This window comes from Peromyscus maniculatus, chromosome 1 (assembly GCF_049852395.1).
Source record: "Peromyscus maniculatus bairdii isolate BWxNUB_F1_BW_parent chromosome 1, HU_Pman_BW_mat_3.1, whole genome shotgun sequence".
Classification (NCBI taxonomy): domain Eukaryota; kingdom Metazoa; phylum Chordata; class Mammalia; order Rodentia; family Cricetidae; genus Peromyscus; species Peromyscus maniculatus.
Genome location: NC_134852.1, coordinates 15,112,818 through 15,139,396, shown reverse-complemented (window position 1 = coordinate 15,139,396; position 26,579 = coordinate 15,112,818). Strand labels below are relative to the sequence as shown.

Sequence of the window (26,579 nt, the reverse complement as noted above, 5' to 3'; positions counted from 1 at the left end):
GACTGTCCAGGCAGCTGGCTCTTTCTGTCAACTCACAATTTTTTTTGAAAGTCCCTTGTTTGTACTTCCTGTTTTTTAGGTAATATTATTTCCTTCTTTGGTCTCTGAGGAAATTGAAGATTAGATTATTATAGTTACAGTGTGTTAAAACTAGATACGGTCATAGTTATATTTAAAGATTAGATAATTACAGTTTTACTTGTTAAGAATTTCAGAAAGAAACTCACTAAAGAGGTGTAAGTGTATAAATTTGAAAGACATTATAAGATAGTTCTGCCGGGCGTTGGTGGCGCACGCCTTTAATCCCAGCACTCGGGAGGCAGAGGCAGGCGGATCTCTGTGAGTTCGAGGCCAGCCTGGGCTACCAAGTGAGCTCCAGGAAAGGCGCAAAGCTACACAGAGAAACCCTGTCTCGAAAAAAAAAAAAAAAGAAAAAAAAAAAAAAAAAAAAAAAAGAAAGAAAAAAAAAAAAAAAAAAGATAGTTCTGTTAGTAATATAAGTTAGGATAGAAAGTGAATCAGGTACATTTTGGACTTACCAAAATAGGATAGATAATGGAATATTTTCTCTGAGTTTGTCAAATGCAAATGGACTAGAAATTGTTTAAGTATTTATTGTTTGTACATATTGTATATAGTTATTGTACTTATTGTATATAGTCTTTTTTATACTAGTTATAACGTTTTTTTCTTTTTATTTTTATTAGACTTGAAAGGGGAAATATGGTGATAATTTATTTGTGCTGAAATGTGACTTTTATTTGTATGTTAATAAATAAAGTTGTGTGGGAATCAGAACTAAGAGCAAGCCATTAAGCAGAAGTCTGGGAGTGGTAGCACACACCCTTAATCTGATCACTTGGCAGGCAAAGTCTCTGTGGGTTCAAGGACACAGGCAGCATGGTGACACACACCTTTAATCCCAGTATCAACCATAGAGACCTGGTGGTTTATAAAGACAGGCAGTGTCGAGGAGGTCATGTGGTTGGGTTTAGAACCAATCAGAAGGCAGACCAGAAAGGCTATAAAAAGAGAGGGCACAGGAAGAAGGTCTCTGTGTCTCAGGGGAAAGACGCCAGCAAGTGGTAAGAATATGTGGTCTTGGCTCTTGGCTACTGCTCTTATCTCTAGGCTTTTACCTCTTTATTTGGCTCTTGTGTTTCTTATTTTAATAAGACTGCTTAGAATTTCTTAATTACATGCAATTGAGATTTTTGAGTGGCTGTTGAAAAAGGCATCGGAGTGCAAGTTAATTAGCACATCTAAAAAGCAAAAGAAGAATACGGATCTTTTTTCACAATTGCTTAATGGCGTTACATACTTGATAGAGGAATCCTAAATTCTGTCCATAACAAAGACTTACAGCTCAATTAAAACTCAGCAAACAAAAAACAAACAACAACATATTAGGACAGAATCTCAAACATTTAGAAGCAGGGTGTGCACCATTCTCTTCTCCAAGGTTATAGTGATGCTCTTCATGGTTCAGTGTTTGTTTGGTTTGGTTTCTTTGAGACAGTGTTTCTCTGTGTAGCCCTGGTTGTTCTGGAAGTCACTCCATAGAGCTGGCTGGCCTCAAACTCAGAGATTCACCTTCCTTTGCCTCCCAAATGCTGGGATCAAAGGTGTGTGATATGACCTCCCACCAATTTTTTAAAATGTATTTGTTATTTACTGTGCAACTGCTGTTTTGCATGAATGTATGTCTGTGTGAAGGTCTAGACTTAACTTCACAGGATCCATCCTAGGGTAAGGGCCACCATCTCAGACTTGACCTTACATGTTTCATCTTAGGGAAAGGATCACCTTCTTAGACCACCTGCTGTGCTCAGTTCCAGGAAGAATCTCAGGAATGTGCCATGACACCTTGAACAGATACAGGGCAGAAAAGTTAAACAGGATCCAGATACTCCTGCAGACACCTGGTCTCCAGTTTATACCGGAAAGGAAACTTTAACAGAATCCAGATACTCCTAGAGAGCTGGAAGTGGACAGAGATTCCGGTGAGGCTGTGACTTTTCTTCCCCAAGGTTCCAACTGGGTGGTCCCCTGTCCTTCCTCCAACATCTGCATGCAGTGAAGCCCCAGCCTCAGGAGAACCAGGGAGCAAGGCCCAGGCTTCAGAAGGGTGGGGGTGTCCAACAACTTCACCTTAGTTGGTAGCAGACCTTGGAGTGCTGCCTGGGCACAATGTCAGAGCATCTGCTGGCCAAGGCTGGGGCTGCCGGGACACTAGAAGACATCTGTCACGATTATCAGTCTTCACTGGAAGACCTGACTTTCAATAGCAAACCGCACATCAATATGCTGACCATTGTAGCTGAGGAGAACCTGCCCTTCGCCAAGGAAATCGTCTCTGTCATTGAGGCCCAAATGGCCAAGGCTCCTTCCTCAGAGAAACTTCCTCTTATGTACCTTATGGATTCTATTGTGAAAAACGTTGGAAAAGAGTATGTCACTGCCTTTACTAAAAATCTAGTTGCAACATTTACTTCTGTGTTTGAAAAGGTGGATGGAAATACAAGAAAAAGATTATTTAAATTACGTTCCACATGGGATAAAATATTCCCCTTGAAGAAACTTTATGTCTTGGATGTCAGAGTCAATTCAATAGATCCTGCTTGGCCTATTAAACCTCTGCCACCTAATGTGAAGACATGTAGCATCCACGTGAATCCCAAATTTTTAAATAAATCACCTGAGGAGCCTTCAACACCTGGTATAGTGGTCAGCTCCCCCAGTATTTCCACACCTCCAATTGTACCTGACATACAAAAGAATCTTACTCAAGAACAGCTAATAAGGCAAGAGATACTTGAAAAACAAAAACAGTTGTTAGAACTTCAGCAGAAAAACCTGGAGCTTCAGAAGGAAAAAGATGAGCAAATGAAATCATCTGAACACAGGCTGATTGGAAGTAGAAGTCAAATCATAAATGGCATTGTACAAAAACAGGACATGGTTATAGAAGAATTGGAAAAACAGGGGACAAAACCAGGGAGATTAAGCACTCAAAAGAGATCAAGATCGAGGTCACCTAAGTCTTGGTCACCCAAAGGAAGGCAAAGAAGTATGTTTTCAACTTTGGCCTCCAAAGCTGGAAAGACGCAACAGTCAGAACTTACACAGTCACATATGGAAGAGTTCTCAGCATCTTCGAGGGAAGAAAGAAACGTTAAGAGAAGTACTAAGCAGGATGTTCAAGTTCCCAGACTGCTGAAAAACATGCATGAAAATCGGCCTCAAGAAACTGCAAGTAAACATTCTATGAAGTCAGATGCTGAGCCAAAAGAGAATATAGAGAATTGGCAAAGCTCTAAGTCTGCAGAAAGATGGAAATCTGGTTGGGAAGAGAGTCAAATCTTCCAACAGTGTAATGACCAGAGTAAAGCACCTTATCTAAGGCATAAGGAGAGCTGGTCAAGCACTAAAGGAATCTTGTCACCTGGAAGCCCAAAGCAGCCCCATGGAGCAAGGGTAGATGCCAATCTTCAGATTCCTAAAGAGATAAGTCTGGCAAAAAAGAGAGAATTCCTTCAAAGGACAAGTGAACGTTTAGCTTCTGGGGAAATTTCACATGATGAGTTCCTTGTTGTTGTGCATAAAATTCAACAGCTCTTTCAGTATCAACAAGGTGGAGGAGAGGAGCAGAGATCTCCATTCAATGATCATTTTCCACTTAAGCGACCTAGATATGAAGATTCAGACAAAGCATTTGTAGATGGCTCAGCATCAAGATTTGCTGCCCTTAATACAAATCAGTGGCTTACAGCTTTAGTTGAAGAGGGACCATTATTTGATGGGCCTGGTAGGCCATCTGTGAGAAGAGATGGCCCAGCCAAGATGATTTTTGAAGGACCTAACAAATTAAGCCCTAGAGTTGATGGACCTCCTACACTGGGTTCTGTTCGGTTTGATGTGTCACCAGGACAAATGGGGGGAGGAGGCCCTATGAGATTAGAAGCACCACATGGTCAGTTAGGAGCTGGGTGCCCTTTGAGATTTGAAGTTTCTCGTGGACCAGTAGCAACACCTCTGTGGATTGAAAAGACAATTGTTCGAGGAGGTGGAGGAGGCAGCAGTGGCAGCGGCAGTTTTCAATTTGAAAGTTTACCTAGTGTCAGTTTTAAGGGATCCACAGGTGGTTCAGGATTTGAAGGATTTGGGGGTAAGCCTGTGGGTGGTCTGAGGTCTGAAGGTCCTCATGGACAGCCTGTGGGTAGTCTTAGATTTGAGGGGGATCATGGTGCATCAGGATCAGGAATTAGGTTTGATGGTCCTCATGGTGAGCCAGGTGGTGCTATCAGATTTGAGGGCCCTTTGCTACAGCAAGGAGATGGAATGAAGTTTGAGGGTCCCCAATGTCAGTCTGTAGCTGGTCTGAGACTGGAAGGACATAATCAACTAGGTGGGAACGATATGTCTGAGGGACCACATGGTCGACCAGGGCTTGGGATCAGGTTTGAAGGACCTTTAGTAAAACAGGGAGGTGGAATGAGGTTTGAGGGTCCTGTACCAGGAGGTGGCCTGAGAATTGAATCACCTCTGGGTCAAGGTGGTTCAAGATTGGAAGGTTGTAACTCTTTAAGATTTGATGGACAGCCAGGTCAGCCATCACTTTTGCCAAGATTTGATGGAACACATGGCCAGCCAGGTCCTAGATTTGAAAGAATTGTTCAGCCAGGTCCACAGAGATTTGCTGGGCCACCTGGACAGCAGGTTCAACTGAGATTTGGTAGTGTACCTCCAAGATTTCATGGGCCACAACAGGAGCAAGCATCAAGATCTGATATTTTTATTGCTCTGCAAGGTACGCAACAAGACAATCATCCTTCACAAAGGCTTGAATATTTCAATCAGACTGGCCCATATAATGACCCACCTGGCAATGCTTTAAATGTTCCATCTCAAGGACTACAGTTCCAAAGACATGCACAAATATTTGATACACCTCAAGGACCAAATTTTAATGGACCTCGTGGCCTTGGAAACCAGAATTTCCCAAATGCCCTTACCAGAGCTTCAGGACACTATTTTGATGAAAGGAATCTTCAGAGTTCTCAGTTGGGAAACTTGGGCAATTTACCTAGTCCAATGTCAGTGGGAGATATTCAGACATCTGAACAGGTTCTGACTGGTATTTCTCAGCCAGTAGCTTTTGGCCAAGGACAATTGTTACAAGTTCATGCACAGAATGCTGGAGCTTTCATTCCAAATCCTTCAGGAGGTCTTCCTGAAGCATATCCTGATCATCATCTCAGTGAGGTGGATGTAAATGAATTGTTTACAAAACTGCTAAAAGCAGGAATTCTCAAATTGTCACAGCCTGATACAGCTATAACACAGGTAAATGAGGCTGATGCTCAGCGTCCCCCTGAAGAGGGGAAGGATCAGAATGAAGATCAAGATATTCCAGATCTCACTAATTTTAAAACTGAAGAATTGAAACAACGTTATGACAGTGTCATAAACCGGCTGTACACTGGGATTCAGTGCTCTTCTTGTGGAATGAGGTTTCCGACATCCCAGAGAGATGTTTATGCAGATCACTTGGACTGGCATTATCGGCAAAATAGAACTGAGAAAGATGTTAGCAGAAAAATCACTCATAGGCATTGGTACTACAGTTTAACAGACTGGATAGAATTTGAAGAAATAGATGATCTGGAAGAACGTGGAAAAAGCCAGTTTTTTGAACAGGTTCATGAAGAGGTTGTCCTCAAAACTCAGGAGGCTGCTAAAGAAAAGGAGTTCCACAGTGTCCCTGCTGGACCAGCTGGAGCACTTCAGAGTTGTGAAATCTGTCAAGAACAATTTGAACAGTACTGGGATGGAGAGGAGGAGGAATGGCACTTAAAAAATGCTATTGTAGTAGACGGAAAGATTTACCATCCATCGTGTTATGCAGATGACCAAAATACAGCTTCTTTTGATTGTACATCAAATCCCATCAAGACTTCAGTTGAAAACCCTTCGAACATTATGGTGACCACTGTCAAAAACGAATTGCAAGAACCCTGTGAAAGTCCCCAAGTTAAGGAAGAGCAAATTGATGCCCCACCAGCTTGTTCAGAAGAAAGTATAGCAACACCCACTGACATTAAAACAGAAAATGATACAGTTGAGTCAGTTTAAAAAAAATGAGAAAGTATGATTTTGTATTTGTAACAAAAGCTGCTGTTGGATCTAGAAGTTCAAGAATTTTTTATGTATTTATAGACATCTATCTCTATAAATTGTCTAGCTGAGGCAGGACCTTCAGCTATCATTTGGTTTATAAATAGGTTTTAGTATTTGCATTTCCTACTTCCTGCACAGTTTCCATTGCTTGTTGTCTGAAAGTTCTCTAGATGAGTGCAAATTTAACCAAATGAAATTGTCTGTGTTAAAAATGTATGATTTTCACTTGTGAACTGCAAATTAAAAATAAATATATTTGCTGTAGAAGAAACTGTAAACTGGATTCCATAATGTGTACACAGAGGACCGGATGGATTCCCAGGCAGGCCCTAGGCTGGCTTCTTCAGTCTCTGTGAGTTCATATGAGCTTTGATCATGTAGGGTTAGAAGGCCTGGTTTTCTTGGTGTCCTCCATCCCCTCTGGGTCTTACACATTTTCCTGTTCCTCTTCCAAAATGTTCCCTGATCTCTGAGGGGACAGAATGTTAGGAAACATCACATTTAGGGAAGAGTGTTCCAAGATCTCTCAGTCTCTGTGTAATATCTGGCTGTGGGTCTCTATATTTGCTCCCATCTGAACAGGAGGAAGCTTCTCTAATGATGGCTGAGCAAGGCACTGATCTATGAGTACAGCAGAATGTCATTAGCAGTGAGTTTATCACTGTATCTTTCCTTTCTTTACAACAGTAATATGTGGTTTTACCCTAGGATTATGGACTATGTATCTCTGGTTCTTTGTCACCAAACAATGATGGCATGGCTTCTATCTCATGAAGGGGGACTTGAGTCAAATCAGTTATTGGTTGACTACTCCCACAAGCTCTGTGCCCCCATTGTCCTAGCATATTTTGCAAACAGGACAGATTGTAGGTTAAAGGGTCTGTGGCTAGGCTGGGTTTATGATTCTCTTTTGATAGTAGCCAGAGTGCCTTCTTGTACCAAAGGTTTTGGAATGATGGGGTGAAGGCTCTGTGTAGGCACCAGCTTGACTCTTCCTTGTTCATTAGCTGTGTAGGTGTTGTCTTCAGCCATGTGGGCTTGCTGCCAGTTTGTCAAGAGCGAGCCATGGTCTTGGTAACTGCTTGGTTGTTTGGGGATTCCCATGGGACCCCGTGAACAACAACTCAATTAGATGTTACCCAATCCCAGTACTGGAAGCCTCACTGGGTGACAAGTGATGGTCAGTTGGGGCTCTGTCTCCCTCATTAGTGGCAATTTCATCTAGGTTGCCTTCATATACGTATATATTCTAGGAAATTTCTGCTGTTAGGTTTTCATACTAGTCCTCAAATTTTACCTGTCTCTCCCTATATCCTCCCCAACTCCCTTTCCCACTCTATCCTCTCAACCCTCCCCCTTTCATCCATATCTATTCATTTTATTTCCCCTTCCTAAGGATATCTATTTATTCTCTCAGGCCCTCTCTCTGAACCTACCCACTGTGATTCTGTGGGTTGTAGCTTGGTTATCACTGACTTAAGAGGCAATATCCACATATAAGCAAATATGTCAATATTTGTATTTCTGTCTCTTGTTTACTTGCCCCCCCCCATGATTTTTTGCGTATTCATCCATTTGCCTGCAAATTTTACCATATCTTTTGTTTGTTTGTTTGTTTCTGTTTGTTTGTTTTTCTAGACAGGGTTTCTCTGTGTAGTCCTGGATGTCCTGGAACTTGTTTTATGTACTAGGCTCGTCTTGAACTCACAGATCCTTCTGATTCTGCCTCTGAAGAGCTGAGTTTAAAAGCAAGCACCACCACTGTCCAATGATGTCATTCTGTTTTTAACAACTGGGAATCAATGGGGGCGAGAGGGAAAGGAGACCAAGCGCATGAAGAAAGACAGAGTGAGTCTGAGTTGTGTCAAGATCTCGTTTATTGGCTGGGGCTTGAGGCTTAAAAGCAGGACTTCAGGCAGGGAGGGGGAGCAGGGGCTTCAGACAGGGAGGGGGAACCGGGGAAGAGAGGGGAGGAGAATGGAAAATTCTTGAGGTCGCTTTGGTCCCCGACCTTGCAGGTGGCCGATAAGCACCCGTCCAGGAAGTTTATCTAAAAGCACGTCTCATGGTTTTGGCTAGAGCATCTTGTCTTTTTCAAGGCCTGCTGGAGCAAGAGAAAACTTATACAAAGTTCAAGACACAGTTTGCCCAGTTGCCCAAGGTTGGTCTCCAACAAATCCCCCTCTTTCTTAAAATAAAATGGACGAAATCCATATAGTTGGTGTTCAGGAGTGGTCCGAGAGGGCCCCTGTCTTAGGCTATACAGGGGGACCCCCACGTGGGCCCTGTACTATTCCCGTCATTGAGTACCCTCTAGCAAGACCGTGGGGACGTTAGGGCCTTAGGACACTGAATCTGAGTCCTTGATGGGGCTCCTGTCCAGCCTTCTCAGAATCTATCCTGTGATAATGAATTGAGACGTGTTGTGGTAAAGCCGAATCAATCTGATTTTTGATAAACCGAGTCAACCGCTGAAAGGCCCAGGGACCAAAGGTAATGAGAAGGAGAAAAACAATCAAGGGGGCTAGAATGGTAGGTAGCAAGGTGGAGAGCCAGGGTGACCCTTGCAGCCAACTTTCAAACCACCCATGCTGATCTTCAAACTCCCATTTTCTTTGAGCCAGCCTTTCCCTTAATTTTTCCATCGATTCCCTGACAATACCAGTATGGTCTGCATAAAAGCAACATTCTTCCTTCAAGGCGGCACATAGACCCCCTTCCTTCAGGAACAACAGATCCAGGCCCCTTCTATTTTGCAGCACTACTTCTGACAGTGAGGTAAGTGATTTCTCAAGGGCAGAAATAGATCTTTCTATTGCCTCCAGATCGGTGGTCATGGCCATCTGTAACTGCATCAAGTGATTATTTTGTACAAGGGCGGTGGTTCCTGTATCAATTCCTGCTGCAATGCCTCCAACACCCAACAAGAGGGCTATAGTCAATGACACAGGTTCTTGAGCGTATCTACTCCTTTGCTCGAAGAATTCCATAATCGAGCTTTCTTCATGATAGGTGACACGAGGCCACAGCTGAACCAATACACAGAATTCATGGGAACCATTAAATATCTGAGCAGACACACAGGGGGTTAACCCAGTGTTGCAGGCCCAGTAGGACCCATTGGGTGCCTCAAGATAATATCCTCCTTTATAGGGTGTAGAGGTGTCGTTACAGAGATGCCTATGGGTCGGTGGGACTTTGCCTAAACAGGAGCCTTGTCCAGAAACCTCAGAGAGTGTTAGTTAGTTTATGAGGCTTAGTCTGACACCTATTACTCGGGGAAGTGAGGTTGCTGGCAGCAGACTGAAAGGCAATTCCCTCATAGTAAGGAGGGCTGGATGTAAGGCAAAGCCAGCAATTCAAGGTCTTATCTGGGCTTGTGGCATTTAGAGCCGTATATGCTCCCTGCACTAAACTGAACAACCTGTTGCCTGTATTTTGCAGGATAACAGGGGACATGCTACGCATGGGGAGGTTTGCATGGGTGTAACTTGGATTGGTTTATTTTTATCTCTGTTTTCTTTTAATTGGGTGAGGGTATGTAACCTTTGAATTTACTGGTTGGTGGTTACAATTATCACTTTGGGGGCTGTCCAACACAAGTCCCAGGCTTTGTCCTTGAGCCGCCATGGGGGCTGGCTGGCCTAGCACGTCATGCACATAACTCTAAGTTGTGAGGGGTCCCAGACAGTAAACAACTGGCTGAATTTTTAGCAGTCAGAGTACATGCAGAAAAGGAGCTACTTCAAGGACTATGTCTTTTGTTCACAGCCCTCCCAAAGACTGCTTGCTCAGTCTCAGGAAACTGACATTGAAGCCTGATCTCTGAGACAAGACTGAGCAGCCTGTTATGGTATCTGCTTGGTCCTTTCATCCCCCCCCCCCTTTTTTTGGCAAATTTTAATCTTAAAATTATGGTATTACATTTGGTAACTCATGGCGTTTTTTAGTAACTTATGGCCTGTAATGGCCATGCATAGTCCATGTATAATTAGCCATCTGGTCTCTATGTCAAGGAGTTTTCTTTTGACCCAGAATTTCAGCCTCTTTTGAACAAGGAATTGGGACAATGTATTCTCTTCTGGAACTGCTTCGAGCTGGCATTGGGGCGTCGTTATCAGGGCCTCTCCCCCAAAAGGCTGAAAAGCTGGTCAAAGACTGGGCAGGGGGCATTTGTCAGTAGCATGTAGCTGCCTGACCCATAGGGACAGAGAAGAATCATGTTAGCTGGGCTGGTCCACATTAGCCTTTAGCATGTCCGGAGCCCACAGTCGTCTGGAGCAGTAGAGTCAGCAACTGAAACTTGGAGGTGTCTGCCAGCCAAGTAGAAATCTGTTGAGACAGATTTAAACTAGGAACAGAAGTTAAAATTTATGAACTTATTTGAAACCCTCAGGTCCATATCTTTAGTAATGGGGAAAGCACTAATCCCAAGACCAGGAGAGAGGAAAAATACCATCTTTAGGAATACTTATCTGGGGTCCTTTCGACCTCTGTGAAGTGGGTCTATGTTTTTATAACTCTTTTGATCCTTTGAGGCCTACTTATAAAATGACATAAAGTTTTTGATACATTAGTGTTACCAATCTGTACTGAAATCCATATTGTAGACAAAGCAGGTAACGGGTATCTGTGAAACAGCAGAAGTGGACTCATACCTTTGAGTCCCAACAAGAACAACAGATTTGGGCATTTTTCTTTTGTCCAGAAAGCCAGGTATAAGTTGGACAGAGATTTTAGGCCTGGTGAGAAGCACTTTTAGGTTCACATTAGACATATTTAGATGACATCTAAAACAAATCTAAAATGTTGAGCTTGTGACTGAACAGTAAGTAGTCATTGTTCTACCAGCTCATCAGGACTCTTAAATGTTAAGCTCTGAACCATAGAACAGGAGAGTAATCTGAAACATATCTTATTTTAGACTCATATCTGAACCTTTATGATTTATTTAAATTTTTATATCTTAGAACATTTTTTTAAAGTGAGCTAAAAGGCTAGCTATGGCCTTGCAGAAGGATCTGGTTGATGCTGCCATGCTGACAAAGTTAGAGCTAGCCTAGCCATCAGTACTGTCAGAGATCTGAAAAGGATAAACTATGTCTGAGTGCAGACCAGGAAGCATCCAGTCCTATAAATAACAGTGATCAATGCCTACCCAGGTCTCCATAGCTTTGGAGGTACCAGTCAGAACAACATCAATCATCTACCACCATCAGGCCCATAAGGCAGAGTACCTTTTTTGTGGAATAGGGACACGGAAGACTGACAGTGTCCTACTACTTGACAGCTCAGAACTTGGGTTATTTGTTTGTTTGCTTGCTTGCTTGATTTGTGTTTAAATTTTTTTCTCATAGCAGAAATGTCTCAAAATTAAAACTCGCTTTATGGAGAACATTTTTTGTTATTCCTTCATTGTGGGAAAAACTCATTATCAATGATCCCTTAAGGGGAGAAAAAATTAAAACAAGTCCAACTTATAGTATAGAAACAATTGCAATCAGGGCATAAAGCACTAAGACAATGTAGTTTAAATTTCTAGAGGTATTAGTCATGCGTTATATGGAGGATGTTACCTTCTTCTGATCATCTAATTAATGCTTAAATAAATGCTTAACTTTTATGGTAAGAGCAAAATTTAAAATTTGGGGGTCATATAGGAACTCTCTAATCTGTTTATCACTACTAGAGATCTCTCTGTGTTTTTAAGTTGCTTTCTGAAAGCTCTCAATTAAATTTTACAAAATGTAACATTTAAAACAGAGTAGGCTATTAATTTATCAAATAATGTGATTGCTGAAGTGTTAACTCACAATAATCCCTTACTGATAAAGAGTCTATAGAACTTATTGTGCCTCTAAATAAAATTCAGGTCAATTATTTCTTTCACACCTACAATGCATGTTAGTTGGAGTCTAGAGATAAATATCCACAATTTTCCCTCTTAAGATTTTTAAAGATAGATTCTGTATAATACCTAAAAGTACATCTAAAAATTTAGGATATAAAAATTTTTTAGCAACCTGGTGGTGGTGGTGCATGCCTTTAATTAAGGCAGGGGAATCTCTGTGAGTTTGAAGCCAATCTGGCCTACAGGGAGTTCCAGCACAGTCAGGGCAACACAGAGAAACCCTCTCTGGAAAAATAGAGATTGCACTTAATGTTTTTAGAGATGACTTAAAAAAGGACAAGAATATGTATGCTGTACACAGATTCCACATGCTCCTCAAGCTTGTACCCATCCCAGGTGATAGAGCTTAGAAGTCATACTTGCTAGAATCAATCAGCTTTAATTAGATGCTTCTCAGCCATTAAATATTTTACTGACTTTGCTCTTTATTTAAATTTGGTGAGAGTTTATTGGATCGATTTAGAAGAATCAGAGTCATCTGATTATAAATGGACAGCTTTGGATTCCCAGTTTGCACACCCTCACCCAAAATAGCTATCCTGAAAAACATTATGGTTCAATATTAACTGATGTTATGTATAAATTAGCACATAGAGAATAGAGGTATCTCTCTGTTCAATATACTCCTTATCTCAATATTTATAAGATCATTGGGTATGGTTAAAAAGCCTGTAAAGTCTACTGTTACAGGTTTTTGTTTTAATTTAACTTAAAACTTGTAACAAAAGGCTGAAGATAAAATGAGCTACATATATGTGATTTTAATTTGCTATAGCATATATATATATGATTATATAACACATATCTATGATTCAAGTCTTGTGTAAAAAATTAGATCTGCTATAACATATAATAAGTGTGAGGGGCTCAGGGCTGAGTGGGGGCGGTGTAGATGATAAGGGAGGGAACAGGGCAGGGCCGGGGCTGCATGCTGGGCTTGACACAGGCTTGCCATCCTAATGGGATTTCTCATGATCCGCCACCACAAGACCACCATCTTCACGGAAGCCAAGGAGTCGAGTACCGTGTTCCAGCTAAAGCGTGTTGTCCAAGGCATCCTCCAGCGGCCTCCAGAAGAGCAGAGGCTGTACAAGGATGACCAGCTCCTTGATGACAGAAAAACTCTGGGCGAGTGTGGGTTCACTAGCCAGACAGCACGGATACAGGTCACAGCCACAGTGGGCCTGGCCTTCAGTGCAGATGATGCCTGTGAAGCCCTGCACATTGAGCCCTTCTCCAGCCCTCCAGAACTTTCAGATGTGATGAAGCCATAGGATTCTGGAGGCAGTGCCAATGAACAAGGTGTGCAGTGAGGTTCCCAGGCCTAGAGACCTATTCCCTCAATGAAGACGATGTGGCTGTCAAAATAAAAGGTTACTTAAATTAGGAAATATTTAATACATGACTACATCGTTAATTTAGCACCCATTCAATAACACACTTTAACATTAACAAAATACAAATTGTATCCTGTCTTTATTACTAAAACTTCAATTTTTAATTTTATTTTTGTACAACATAATAAACTTAAAATAACAATGTAAACAGAATTAGGATGGATTAAAAATAAATTAAAATGAAAAGACTTTTAAACTATCTACTAAATAATAAGGCATAAAAATACAAATATAATTATATACTTCTCAAATTACCTTGAAGGCCATAGGAAATTAAACCAAAATACAGTCAATAAAAAATAGATTATTTTAAAGGGTTTTTAGTTCCTTTTTGTTTTTTGTTTGTTTGTCAAAAACTAGTTTGTAACAGGCTAAAGATCTGTTATACCACACTGTAGTAAAAGATAAATCCTTTAAACAAGTTCTTCCTCTGTGGAGCTCTCATGCTTGGATATTATTCACATTTTTGCTTTCATTTATAATATGAGCTGATTCTAAATTTTCTTTCTTACATAAAGGAAAAAAAACTCTGTTAATCCTACCTATCCATGAGCATGGGAGATCCTTCCATTTTCTGATATCTTCTTCAAATTCTTTCTTTAGAGACTTAAAGTTCTTAACAGGTCCTTCACTTGTTTAGTTAGTGTTATCCCAAGGTATTTTATATTATTTGTGAATATTGTAAAGGGTGATGTTTCTCTGACTTCTTCTTCATTCCATTTTATCATTTGTGTATAGGAAGGCTACTGATTTTTTTGAGTTGATCTTGCATCCTGCTACTTTACTGAAGGAGTTTATCAGCTGTAGGAGTTCCCTGGTAGAATTTTTGGGGTCACTTACGTGAACTATCATATCATCTGCAAATAGTGAAAGTTTGACTTCTTCCTTTCCAATTTGTATCCCCTTGATCTCCTTTTGTTGTCTTACTGCTCTAGCTACAACTTCAAGTACTATATTGAATAAATATGGAGAGAGTGGACAGCCTTGTCTTGTTCCTGATTTTAGTGGAATCGCTTTGAGTTTCTATCCATTTAATTTGATGGTGGCTGTTGGCTTGCTATAAATTGCCTTTATTATGTTTAGGTATGTTCTTTGTATTCCTGATCTCTCTAAGACCTTTATCATGAAGGGGTATTGGATTTTGTCAAAGGATTTTTCGGCATCTAATGAGATGATCATGTGGTTTTTTTCTTTCAGTTTGTTTATATGGTGTATTACATTGACACTGTTGGTGGGAATGCAAACTTGTACAATCACTGTGGAAATCAGTATGGTGGTGTCTCAGAAAACTGGGAATCAGTCTACTTCAAGACCCAGCCGTACCACTCTTGGGCATATACCCAAGGAATGCTCAACCATCCCACAAAGATACAGGTTCAACTATGTTCATAGCAGCATTATTCATAATAGCCAGAACCTGTCAAAAACGTAGATGCCCATCAACTGAAGAATGGATTAAGAAAATGTGGCACATATACACAATGGAGTACTACTCAGCAGAAAAAAAATGACATCATGAAATTTGCAGGCAAATGGATGGAACTAGAAAATATCATCCTGAGTGAGGTAACCCAAACCCAGAAGGACAAACATGGTATGTACTCACTCATAAGTGGATACTAGATATAAAGCAAAGAACAATCAGACTGGCAACCACAGAAGCAGGGAGGCTACATAGCAGGGGGGATCCTAGGATGACTGTGGTTTTACTCAATCACTGGGCAAGCTTCAGTGAAACATTTCATATTAGGATAAGAATTTATACTGTATTGAGCTGAAAATAAATAAAAAAAAGAATAAACCAGGGACTTGGTGGGAGGAAAAGAAAGAAAGAAAAAGAAACTCAATTGTTTTCTCCTTCAGGATTTTCTGTGATTCTTTCTCAGGTAATTCTAAGTATCCTGTTACCTAATAATTGAATCTTAAGCTCAAAATTAAAACTGCACTAAATTTAAAGATCTCAAATTTTATAGCCTTAAGTTTAAATATTTTTAAAAAATTAATGACCATTGTTCATTAAATATGTTTTGTTTGCTTTTAATTTTATACTTTTCTTTGGTCTGATAAATGGTCAGACACTGACAAAAGATAGAATTTTTAAACACCACAAAAGCCTAACCTCCATTAAAGGCTAGCTTAAGACCCAAAGAACACACACTCAGGGCTCCCTCTGCCTCTCCCACTCTCTCCTTCTCTCTCTCCCTCTCCTCTGATGGTAGAGACTGACTCAGGCAGCAGGAAGCAGCGTGGGACCAGCTCTCAGCCTTCCAAGAATTCGAGCAAGCACAAGAGAAAGAGCTCCTCGAATTGGTGCTCTTCAGGTCTTGAACTGGCCAAGAGGCCATGGCTGGTACCACAGGTTACCCCAGGTGGAACAAATGCCCACTGCAATAAAGACATTATATTATTCCCAGCTGCTAGTGCATTCCCAAGGAGAGAGGCAAAAGACCTCCCACTTTCAAGATCAAAGCACAATGAATAGCCCAATGTAGACCCTTCAAAACACCTGGTAACCATGCCTGTGACCAAATTATCCCATTCTGCAGCCATGCTAGGTAAAGCAAGCTCAGATTCTCTGACTTTGCGTAAGGTCTTATGGGGGAGCCTCTGTGGGTCCACACACTAGGCACCTAAAAACCCGTTACATACATACACAAGGACACATATTTTCAAAGACAAAAACAAATATCTGTGAATGAATGAGCTAATCCTATCTTCAAAAGAAAGTCTCAGTGAGTTTAAACCTCAATGTTCTCTGTAATAGACTCAAAAAATAGTGACCATTTTGCAGTCCAGTTTTAGCATTGACTATTCCATGCCATTCTATAAATGAAGATCCTCATATTTTTGAAGTGCTCAAAGCCCCTATCTAGTGTGAAATCTTTCTGGTGTCCATCAAGATACAGCTTCTCTGCAAAGCCTTTTCCACACTCAGAGCATTTATAAGATTTTTGCGCAATAAGGAGTTTTATGTAGGCTCCTTTGCTGCTGAAGGATTTCCCACAATCATTACATGCATGTGCTTTATCTCCACTGTGAATTTTGTGATGTTTTCAGGTTTGACTTCAGAGAGTCTGATTGTAGAACAAACATCATCATTGCTTGGGAGAAACATCTTTTCATGTACAGCACCATTTGCTTAGTGAATGTTTTATTTGTATATTGATACAGCTCCTCTCTTGAGACTTTTCTCCACATTCATGGACATCCTAACATGCCTTTCCATATTCTGCTCCTTTTCTGAATTGAATTACAGAGAAATGTTCTATTAGAAATTTCCACTCTAGTGATTTGAGATGAGGATGCTGGAAATCACCAAGTGCGGCCATTCTGGGCTCAGGAAATTGGCCTTAGTCTAGCCTCCCTGAGAAAGTCTCTGATCAGCTATCTCAACCAAGGTGGTTGGCTACCAGGGATGAACTGCCAACAGCACTGGTCAGGGTCTGGAGAGATGCACTCTTCTGGACTCACATAAACATGCTGACACACAGATACACACAATTAAACATAAAAGAAACCAGTACTGGAGACGTGGTTCAGCAGGTAAAAACACTTGCTGCCCTTCCAGAGGACCCCAGTTAGGCTCCAAGCACCTACTTCTGGTGGCTCATAATTTCTTATGACGCCAGATCTAAGGGACTGATGGCCTCTTTGACCTTTAGTGCCACCTGAATACACATGCCCTACACACACACAAACACACTAAATTTAGAAAAATTATCCTTAAACAAAAACAACAAGTGGGCTGTGTGGTGATGGCTTGTGGTAAAGCCCTGGCTGTGAGAGTGTCAGGACCTGAGTTTGAATCCCCAGGACTCAGGTATAAACTGACATGGCAGAGACACATCTGTAATGTCAGCAAAGCAGAGACTGGAGAATTCCCAAAGGCTCGTGGACCAGCTAGTCAGTTGTCTTCAGGAGTGAATGAGAGACCTGGTCTCCAACACAGTCAAAGGGTGAAATGAGGCTGAACCTCCAAATGTCCTCTGACCTCCACCAGGCATGCCATGACATGAACACGCTCACGTTCACACTCACAGACATACACATCAAACAGACATAGACACAGACACACACAAGCAAAGCAATAAAGCAATCACAAAATTAGGTACCACACTGCTCTCTTGCTTCATCCTAATCCTGACTCACATAGGATACCCCAACAGTGCAAAGTGGACCAGAAACAAACCGGCTCAACCTGGAAAAGGTCCTTGTCTATTTCAGACTTCAGGCCATCACCCCCCTCCTCAGTCCCAAAGCCCTCCTCACCCACAGAGGCCAGGTTGCTGTAGTTCTCCAACATCACATCCTTATACAAGTGTCTGTGGTCAGGGTTCAAACCCTGCCACTCCTCTGGGGTGAAGGTCACAGTGATGTCCTCAAAGGTCACTCTCCCTGTAACAGCAAATCCCCATCTGTAGGAATCCATCACTGAAGGCAGGTGTGGTGCCTAATGCCTAGAAACTCAGTGTTCAGAGGGCTGGGGAGGGAGGATTGCTGTGAGTGAGACGCCAAACAGGGCTAGATATGAAGTTCCAGTGCAGTGTGAGACCCTGTCTCAAAATGATAATAAGGCTGGGCTTGTGGTGCAAACCTTTAATCCCAGCACTCGGGAGGCAGAAGCAGGTGGACCTTTGTGAGGTTGAGGCCAGCCTGGGAATCTATATTGTGAGTTTCAGGTCAGCCAGGACTAGTCAGGGAGAACCTGTCTCAAAAAACAAAAACTGAAACCAAAAAAACAAAAACTAACAAAACTCTTAACAAAAAGATTCCAATGGATTCTAAAGACTAGAAATATGAAATTGTGTTCTATGGCCTTGTGAGTAGAGATCACTGAATACTATACTCTTGCAGAAAACAAATTGAACCTTTAAATATTATGCAATCTAATCAAAACCCTGAGGCTAATCAATACATCCATCTTACTGAGTCATGGTAAAAGAAAAGACTCCAGGAATTTCATGTTTCAATGATACATCTGGGGATGAAGTCTAGACAAGATGGGTGCTTTCAGGGAACAAAATGTTTTCACCTTGTCTGGACATACTGGTATATTTACTCATGCCCACAATAATACTTTTCCTGTCTTTTTAACATGTTCATGTATATTCAGGGCTTATTACAGAGAGGAATATGTACATTAACGAATAAGGAGATATAAGCCAGAGTAATGGTGGTGCATGCCTTTATTCCTAGCACTTGGGAGGCAGCCACAGGCAGCTCTGCCAATTTAAGGCTAACCTGGTCTACAGAGCCTATTCCATCCAGGACAGCCTACATAGAGAAAGCATTTCTCAAAAAAAAAAAAAAAAAAAAAAAAAAAAACCAAAGAAACAAACAAAAAGAGAATATCCCTTCCTGCCAGGATAGTTGTAAAAGTTTAGGTCTGACCAAAGTCATCTCCTGCCCTCTTCTTCACAGTAGTTTTGGAGGTGGTCTCATTCTTAGCCTGTGGAGGGGAGAGTATTTGACATTGGATATAACTGTCACATCTTCTCTTCATACAAGGGTTTGATCAATTGCAGTTCCCAAACTCAAGGCAGAGAAGTGCTGGTTCCTTCTCAGATGTCCACTTGCATGCTCTGCCAGTCTTAAGAATCTCTTTTTGCAGCAGGGTGTGGTCATGCCTAAGACCTCTTTTTACATTGTCAGTTGTTGGATCTGTAGATCTCAAGGCTTCCCTCTGCTCTGCTTGAGGTCTCACTGAGGATAAATCTGTCTGTTCCCTAAAGCTTTCCTATCTGATCTACCTTAGGATCTTTAGTTTTATTTAGGAATTCTAAGTCCAGGGTCCAGATTGATGGCTGTTAAGGTCCAGCACCTAAATGTGGCTCACAACCCTCTCTGGCTATGATTCCAAGATATCTACCCCATCTTGTGGTCACTGTGGGCACTGCATGCACTTTGTGCAGAGACAGAAACACACAAAAAACCACAAAGGTGAAATAAATAATTGCATTTCCTGATGACAAAGGATGTTGAACAATTCCTTAAGTGTATCTTGGCCATTTGAGATTCTTCTGTTGAGAAGTCTAAGTTTAGATCTGCACCCAGTTTTTTAATTGGATAATTGGGTATTTTGAACCACTGTGCTCAACTAATCTCTTCTTTCGCCTACCACCCTCACTTAATTTTGCCCCATATTTTATACATTACCAGGCTTTTAGTATGTTTTCTACCCTCACAATGTTAACTTATGCAGATGTTCTTACACAGTATATTACTGGGAATTGTATTAGCTCTTTAAATTAGCCACAAAGCTGTGTTGTGCCTTTTTGATGGTGGAAGTGGGCAGTGCTATAATGTAGAGGTGTTTTGTCTGCATTCCACAAAACCAGAAGAGGGCATTTGATCCTCTGTATCTGCAGTTACAGAGAGTGGAAACCACCATGTGGATTCTGGGAAGAGAACCTTGGTCCTCTGAAAGTGTAGCAAGTGATCTTAACCCTTTCTGCAGCCCAAATGAGGAATTTGGAAAATATCCTTTGTGTGGTGTTTTTACCTGTGAGCTTGCACATGTGAAGGCCAGAGGAAATGGAGTGTTTTCTATCACTTTCCACATGTTTCCTTTTTGAAATACAGTCTAACTGTGAACAGGGCCCCAGACCTTAGCACATCGGCCCAGCAGTTTTCTCTGGTGAATGTCCCACACCTGAACCTTACACTTCCCATTGTGGCCATGTTGAATGGTTAGTGAGCTGTGGAATCCACCCTTGTCTACTCCCCAGTGCTGAGTAGCAGGCACACACAGCAATGAGGAGCTTGTTATGTGGGTGCTGGGGATTTGAATTCGGGTCCTGCTGACACAGCAAGTGTGCTGACCCACTGAACTATCTCCCCAGCCCCTTCAGAGGATCAGTACTATGTTTTTGTGCGTCTGAAACAGATGTGGTGTGGGTATCTCAGGTCAGGCTGCACCCCTCATAGCCAGCAACCCCAGCTGGTTTCCCTCTCCCCTTGCTACCCAGGAATCAGGTTAACAGGCTGAAAACAAGTCTGTCCTTTGGGCTATGTACTAAGGAAGTCTGCTGCTTCATGGCACAGGGTCTCTTCCTTCTCTTGGGAACTAAGGGGAACCTTGCTTTGTCTTATGAACTAAAATGTTCTCTTTAGAACCCCACCATGCAGTTTGTGCTAATATAGGAGGCTCTCACCTAAAGGACTGTCTGTCTCAGACCCCCTGTCCCTTGAACCCCTCCATTTTCTCATATCATCAGGATTTGAATATAGCAAGTATATTTGACACTTCAAAGTTTATTAAAAGTGCTTTTAAAATGTTATTATGCCGAGCCGGGCGGTGGTGGCGCACGCCTTTAATCCCAGCACTCGGGAGGCAGAGCCAGGCGGATCTTTGTGAGTTCGAGGCTAGCCTGGGCTACCAAGTGAGTTCCAGGAAAGGCGCAAAGCTACACAGAGAAACCCTGTCTCGAAAAACCAAAAAAAAAAAAAATACATATATATGTATTATGCCAGACATTTAAAAACCAGCACTCAGTTGGCAAAGCCAGGAGACATCCGTGTTATAGAACACAAGATCTAAATAGAGTTCTAAGCCAGAGAAAATTACATAGTGAGATTCAAAAGCGTATTAGATTTTTCACTCATTGATTTATGCATATATGTGCACACGTGCTGGCTCCTCTAGAGTCAGAGGACAGCTTGCAGGACTGGTGTCATCAGCCTTGGTGGCAGGTGTTTGCATCCACCGAGCCCTTATGGAGCTTGTGAATTTGCACATTTTAACACACTCTCTATTTCATTTCCTGTGCAACCCAGATGCTATGCCCTGCAATCCTGAGAAGGAAACAAAACCAGTTGGTGGGTAGCTCCGTACAAAATGACAAAAGGTAGACTACTGAATGTATTATGAAAAGAAAAAAGAGAGAATATGGATATGATAAGATAAAAAGGGAGATTATGGAATCTACTTTTAAAAAGGAACTACTTTTTTTTAAATAAGATAAGTAATGAAAATTTTTTGGTCTGAGTTTATCAGATGTTACTGGACTGGACATTGTTAATATATATAATGGAGTTTTTATCTGAATCTGTCAAATGTTAATGGACTAGACATCATTAATGTAATTTTTGGCTGTATATATTGTATATACTTATTGGATAGTTTTTCTTGTATTCATTATAAGCTCTCTTTAACTTTAGACAAAAAGAGAGGAAATGTGGTGGTATTGTGTTCCCCAAAATATTGTGTACCTTAATAAACTTATCTTCAGCAATGAGTCATGGACACATATAGAAAACAATGGTTTTAATAAATTCACAATAGAATGGTATACATGAATTTAGGGAAAGCAAACAATATCATGAAAATCCTCCAGATCACATGAGTAAATCTTATATACACTGATGACATAAGACATTTTATACACCACTTCTCAAACATTTAAGTCCATCAGTACTTGTTTTGAACCCATTATGATGCAGGATACTAACACGGGGACATTTAGTCAGTTCCTTGCTGTGTTGTGTTGGTACAGAATGACATCTAAAAAACCATTGTGTTAGCTCTGGAGAAAAAGGCTCAGTGGGTAAGAGCACTGGCTGCTTGTCCAGAGGGTCTGGGTTCAATTCCCAGCACCCACGTGCAGTTCACAACTGCCTTTAACTCCTGTTTCAGGAAACCCAACACCTTCACACAGACATACATGCAGGAAAAACACATTAAATGAAATTTAAAAATATTTTTTAAAATATCCTCCCATCCCGGGGGAGTGGTGGCACACACCTTAGATCACAGCAGTTGGAAGGCTAAAGAAGTTATATCTCTGAGTTTGGGGCCAGCCTGCTCACAGAGTGACTTCCACAACACCCAGAGCCACACAGAGAAATACTGTCTCAAAAAAACAAAAACAAACAAAAAAATGTAAAAAGCATCACTATAGTCTTGTAGGAGAAAATGGTATATAGCCTGCATCACAGATGTATGGGTTTCTGTCCTAATATGTTGTTTGTTTTGTTTGCAGTTTTCAATTGACCTAAATGAGTCTTCAAAATGGATTCTTTTAGGACATGTGTACAGCCATTAAGCAATGGTGAGAAGAGATCCACATTCTTCTGTTGCTCTTTAGATGTTCTAACTAACTAGCACTCTGATGCCTTTTTCAACAGCCACTCAAAAAGCTCATTTCGCATGTAAAAAAAAATGTATCCAGTGTGAAGTCGATTCTCCTGAATCAAGGCCTCTGGGATCTCGAACACTTGGACATCACTGTACAGGAGCCATGCTTGCTTTTGAAAGTCATACACATCGCTTACATAATGACCTGAATCTTGGCAGTTCCCAACATGGCTGACAAGACTGACAAGTCTGTAATTCTGAGGATCATCTCTCAATACGACATTTTTTGACTCATCAACAGCATCTACTGTGTTGTTGCTTCCTGGAACATTGTTATTTCTAGGATTCTCTGATGCACCAAGGGAATTTCCATCATCTTTCTGATCTCTCAATTCTGAAGACTTATTCAGATCCTTCTCAGTGTCCTCCTGAGTACCCCCAATACTTTGAGGTGATGCCTGAGGAAGGAATTCCTTGTGGAATCTATTCCCATAATTAGAGAGCACCTGTTCCACCATTTTTTGATATCCTTCAAGAATCTTTTCTTCATTAAGATCACAATCATTGACAACCTTAGTGGTAGTATGATGATCTAATATTCCATCTGCATTAATTTTCTCATAGTTCTTCACATTACTAGATGGTATTGACTGGCTGAGAGACATCATCCCTTCAGGGACATTTGGGACATCACGGTCATCAAGTGGGACCTTATCAGTCAAGGGAAATGGTGGTTTCTTGTTTTCATTGTAGTGGGAAGATACATTTAGAAACTGAGAAATCTCAACTGGCTGTTGACTCTTCACTAACAACCCATTTGCAGTCAAGAGGTAGCGTTTCAGATGAACAATGAGGACTCTGGGGAGCCTCTTCAAAGTGTACTTGAGAACAGAATTGTTGTTCTTGCACTTCGCACAATTACGCTCAATTTTTTCTGGTGTAAAGAAAAGATCAAGAGACTTTTGAATAGACAGAGGCTCTTCTCTTGTGCTTTGGTGCAGGTCAACAGAGAGGTAATTACTCACTTCAGTGTTCAGAGTAGCCTCACCACAGGCTTCACAAACAATAGAGCTCTGCAGCTCTAATTCAAAATTAGCACTGACAGGACAAACAAACATTTTGGGGGTAGCAGTCCCAGCATATGTTGATGGAGATGACCTCTCAGCTTCATTATCCTTCTCTGTGATCCACATGGCATTTAGTTTTTCCATATTCACTTTCATCTGGTCTAAACAGTGACTTAGAAATTCAAGGGCATCATTCTGTTCATTGCCCAAGAATGTGTTTGCAACCATGGAAATGGATTTCTTCACATCTATGAGTAACATTCCTTTGATCTCTATATCCTCAATATCTTTCAAGACAAGCAGTTGGCTTAAGAGCTTGATAAGATCATCATCTGAAACTTTCTCCCATGGGATACCTTGTGTGAGCAAGTCCTTTGCAAAAGTTGGAATCCCAAAGACAGATTGTAAAATGGAATTCATGTAACAGGTATTTCCCAAATTGGGGAAGCCTTCACGGTTCAATTGCTTTGCATAAGTCTCAAGCGGAGGCTGGACTTCATTATATGTAAATATTTGGGTCTCCTGGCTAAACTTCACTCCACTTTCAGACCATATTAGTGCTGGAAGAACAATGCTATTTGGGTTAGGACCCAAGCAGGTGCTGGGATTTAATAAAGGTTCAAGTTTCCAAATGTCAAGCTTTTCCTGATCTCTTAAAGCCATTGGTTTCTCTTCTTCACTTCTTTCATTCCTTGAGTCATAAATCTTGGATTTCTTTTCTGGTTCAGGATTATTTTTTTCAAGAATATCCTCATTCACTTCTACAATGGATGTTGATTTTCTCTTCCTGTTTTTGCTCTGTGTTTCTCCACTCTGTTTTTCAACATCACTGCTACTGGAGTTTGGCTCTGAAACTGGCATCTTCATGAGGAATGGAGTCCCACTTTCTTCTGTAGTATTCAAGGAACCACAAACTAGCTCCTGGTGCTTCCTGCAAAATGGATCACTGCTTTCAGGAATATGCTGATTACTCTTGGGTTCCTCGAGTTGTTGGGATTCAGACAGATGAAAAGAATCCAGGCAATTCTTCAGCCTTTCAACATCTGTGGAAGATAACTTGTCAGTGGGTAAAGGAAGTGTCATCTTTCAGAGTTAAATGCAGATGATGCTCTCCTGTCTCACAGCAGTTAACCACTACACCTGCAACATTATCACCCAGCTGAAAAACCCTGCGGCTTCCTTCCAACTTGAAGGAAATCAACAGATTAACCTTCTGTTTTCTTTCTACTATTTAGATGACTGCTTCTTCCACTGAGAAGCCTGCATATGCTTGCTGCTGTTCTTGCTTCAGATTTGGACAAAACCATTTAGATTTGGAGGAGCCATTCTTTTTCACAAAGAAAACTCAAGTAATCTAAAAACAAAAGAAAATCACATTACAGAGATTGTGAGTCAAAACGTATTGATCACAACGTTTATGTAAAACTCTAACTGACCATGCCTCAAGTACTACAATATGGGAAAGCTTACATTTTCTTTAAATATTTACAATTATGATTTATCAATTACAATTAGTAGAAACTGGAGTTACTTATATCCTTTAAATAAAAATTATTTAAATATGTATAAGTGTGTGCATTTGTGCACATGTGAGTGCAGTACCCCCAGAGTCCAGAAGAAGGCATCAGAGTCCCTAGAACTAGCATTGCAGACAGTTTTGATCCACCCAGTGGAGGGGCTAGAAACTGAGCTCAGGTCTTCTGTAAGAGCAATGTATGATCTTAACCATGAACCATCTCAATTACATTCTCAAGTACACACTTTAACCTCTGAGCTATTGAAGCTGTGTCCATTCTCTGGAAGACACGCTCGGAGTGTGTTTGCTTCTTTTTCTGTCCCGATGTTTAATTGTGATGGTTAGTTCTATTTGTCAACATGCCACAACCTACCAGCACCTGGAAATTGAGCTTCATGTGGGTTTTTTTTTTTTTTTTTCCGATTGGATTGGCCTGGTGGATTGTCTCAGTTGCCTTAATTAGTTTAGTGTGGAAAGACCCAGCTTGAAAGTGTGTGGCGCTATTCCCTGCTTTAGTGTATGGCACTTTTCACTGCTTGGAGGACTAAAGTATATAAGGGTAGAGACATTGTCTGCATGCATTCATTTTCTCTCTGCTCCAAGCTGTGACTGTCATATGACCAGCTGTTTCAAGTTCATGCAGCTGTGACTCCCCAAAGTGATGGACTGTAATCTGTGACTGTGAACTGAAATAAAAATCCTTTCCCCCCCCCCATCCTGAGTTTCCCTGAATTTGGTTTTCCAGAGTGTTTTATCATAGCAAAAGAAATAAAAACTGCAAGTACCTTAGGTAAACTGTGGAGACAGTGCACGTCTGCTCTTCTCTGTCCCTCTGATGATGCTGAGACAATGAAGTTCTGGTCAGATTCTAGTCTCTGGTGCAAATGCAACAGTTAGGAAGATGAGCCTGAGTGGTCACCTCTGGGGCTGGCCTTTTTGATTGCAGGCTCCAGATCCAGATATACCGACCTGAGGTAGTCATGATAAAATCAAGGAGCACAAATGTAAATGTATGAAGGGCTGAAGATATAGTTCAGAAGTTAAAGGACCAAGTATGCACAAGACCCTAAATTCAATCCCTAGACTCACACACAAACAAATCTGCTCTATGTGACTGTATATATGTAGGCAGAGGTTTCCTGTCCTACAGCCACTCTCAAATACGCACACTAAGACTTATATTAATTATAAATGCTTGGCCAATGGCTCAGGCTTATTGCTAACTGGCTCTTACATTTTAAGTTAACCCATATTCCTTATTTCAGCTCTGCCATATGACGGTACCTTTGTTAACATGACAGGTTCATCGACTGCATCTCTGTGTGGCAGTGACTCCAGATACTGTTCATCTTCCTCCCAGCATTCTCCTAGTGTGGCTTTCCTGCCTAACCTGATTCTGGTCAGCTATTGGCCAGTCGGCATCTTTATTAAA

At 41.2% G+C, this 26,579-nt stretch overlaps 3 pseudogenes across 1 annotated transcript; 2 read left to right on the top strand and 1 right to left on the bottom strand.

The window, feature by feature from the left end:
• Positions 1-2,190: 2,190 nt before the first annotated feature.
• On the top strand, positions 2,191-6,135 carry LOC143271961 (pre-mRNA cleavage complex 2 protein Pcf11 pseudogene; annotated as a pseudogene).
• Positions 6,136-13,062: 6,927 nt separating this feature from the next.
• Positions 13,063-13,387, top strand: LOC102905583 (elongin-B pseudogene; annotated as a pseudogene).
• Positions 13,388-21,746: 8,359 nt separating this feature from the next.
• On the bottom strand, positions 21,747-24,957 carry LOC143272993 (ubiquitin carboxyl-terminal hydrolase 29-like; annotated as a pseudogene). Its single transcript, XR_013050771.1, has one exon. The product of XR_013050771.1 is annotated as a ubiquitin carboxyl-terminal hydrolase 29-like (transcript).
• Between the last annotated feature and the right edge of the window lie 1,622 nt (positions 24,958-26,579).